Consider the following 2621-nt stretch of genomic DNA (forward strand, 5'->3'; position numbering starts at 1 on the left):
TATTACGAACTTTGTTGTCGGGCCTTTCTTTCTGAGGCACAGAAAAATGTGTCAGTATGCTGACATCAGGCCTGTGAGAAACTAGAAGAGTCAACAGTGTGAGAGCAAGCATTGGTGGAGAAATACAGGAATCAAGGACTGTATGGTACATGATATATCAAGAACAGAGGGATTGATACATCAAGGACAGAGGAATAGCTTGTGATAGACAAAAAAATGCGTTTATGGCAGTAACTTTGGTGGGAACACAAAATACATGCTTAATTAATGACTAACTTAGCAAATCAGAAAATACTTGAGCAAGTATAAATGCAAGCCTGAGTTTGTAATAAACATCTCTCTTCACAGCTTAAGCAGAGTCTGTTCCTCATTTGCTACAAATGGCACCCAAACAGCGACTTTCAATGTGACTGTGAAAGAATCAGTCATTCCAGTAGCGAACCCAGTCGGGTCCGGACCGGGAAACAACTGGGAAAAAGAATCGGGAAAAAGAAATGGCAGTGTACACCCATCACTGAGAAAAGGTGACCAATTGGGAACCATGGGCGGGAAGTTATCCCTTGAACAAAGACAAAGCCTAGATGTCCTTCAACGTTTATTACAGAGGCAAAGTCAGAACGTATCTTGAGTCTGATTAGTGACTTTATTAGAATGGATTGCTAATCATGCACCGGACTTGCCTACAACTGGTACATTTCAGCTGGAGACATGACACAAAGTTGGATGAGAACTATATGAACAAGCAGCAACTGGAGATAATGCTGCTTGCAATGATTTATCTCCTTGGGGAAAATTATGACTACTTTAACAGTGGCTCAGAAGGAAGTAGTTGTGCAGGTAGCAACTGACTGTGAACTTTCTGCTACTCCCTTGCTAGGGAAGGAGAGGCATCCTGTATCTGTATCAGGCAAAAATGCACTAACCATGGATGCAGTAGTGGAGAAAGGGTTGGCTGATAATGAAGCCCCCGCATGTACACTATAGCGAACACTTTTGATGAAAGATGGTTTATGGGAGTTTCTCAACAACCACCTTGATCCTGGCCCGGTAGACTTGAAGCGAGAGCCTGATCTATTCCCCCACAATGCTACTTTGCAATTGCAAGTGCACACCAATTTAACCATGTGGGATAAATGCAGAGAAGAGGCTTTGAAGGCAGGTGGCTGGGAAGTGTTTACAGCGTGCCCTCTGATCTATCATGAACGGCAGACTCCAGGCTTTCAACAGCTACCGTATGATGTTATAAAGGAATTACATGCATTAGCTAAAGAAAATGGAGTTACTTTGTCAATTGTTATAAATTTTTTTAGAAGCATTAAGCTCTTCCTACCTACTTACTCTGCATGACTGATGTTCTTTGTTGAAAATGATCTTAACCACTACTCAGTATACTGACTATATGATGGCTATCTGATTTTTGGGGAACTCTGCTATAGAGGCTATTGACAATGCATATTGTCAAGGAGGGATTGATTGCAGCCATTTAGCTGGGAAAGGTGCCCATGCTTTGCCAGAGAATCAAAGGGCCTGATGCATCCCAAAATGCCTCTTGTGTGTTTGCTCCTCTCTGCTCAACCCACCTGATATATTCGTGACGAGCAGCACTCCAAAGACAGACTGAATGTCAAGATCACGCCTGAAGAAATACTTGGCTTTTTGCTGACCAGGAAGGAAAGCTGCCATGTTCTTCAGGTTGGAGTGTAGATATTCCCTCTCCCAGAGAGAAGTCGTTTTCAGTGCCCTGTGGCACATGGGGTACCTCAGGTGAAGACAGCCAGCTGGGAGGAGAACGAGCAGCTCACTGCACAGTGCGAGTTGCACACTGAGACCAGAACCTCTATGCGGGGTGACAGACGCTCTGCACTCGTGGCGGTGGTGAGGATCACCTGTCTGTGACAATCCCCTCTAGGTCGTTGCTTACCCATCGGCTCTCCTCATACACCACTTTCAGCAAAGAGTGACATCCTCCATATGTCATTGCCTCCTGGAGGAGCTGCCATCGTGACCCAGGCTCCCTCCTTGACACTGAGCCATTGACACTGAGCCAGTGCCACCCCACTTCTTTGAGGACAGTGCTGAAGCGAGGCTCGTGCAACGACCTGTTGCTGAATTGGCAGCTGTTTCCCCCTTTCCCAAAGATCTGGACAGGCTGGCTCAATGGGCTGAGGCCAGCATATCTGGTTTAATTGCAAACAATTCAGCCAGATCTTTATCCATAGCTGCAGTAAGAAATTGTGTAATACTGTTCTCCACCTTAACTGGTGGAAAAGTGACAAATACTTGTGTAGAAATTTAACTTCACTTTCTACATGTTTCAAGGCAAATAAGCTCAACTGCTCCCTTGGTAAAGGAAAATAATGGAGCAAGCCTGAGGTTTAATTGAGTGTAGTTTTTGATTTTTGTTTGTTTGCTTGAAGAATTTTCAAGGCTCTATGTTGGTGCTCTTAGGGACATTTCTGAAGATGGTTGCCTCTTGTTGATGTTTATCATGCTGAGGTGTTTCAGAAACTTACAGAACAAAGTATGTTTTGACAGCAGCTGAGCACAAAGCCTTCCAAGATGGGAGACTTGTTAAAGTGAGGAGTTGGCACTGAATGACAGACTCATATAAACTGCTGAGA

This window comes from Streptopelia decaocto, assembly GCF_964273445.1.
Source record: "Streptopelia decaocto genome assembly, chromosome: Z".
Taxonomy (NCBI): domain Eukaryota; kingdom Metazoa; phylum Chordata; class Aves; order Columbiformes; family Columbidae; genus Streptopelia; species Streptopelia decaocto.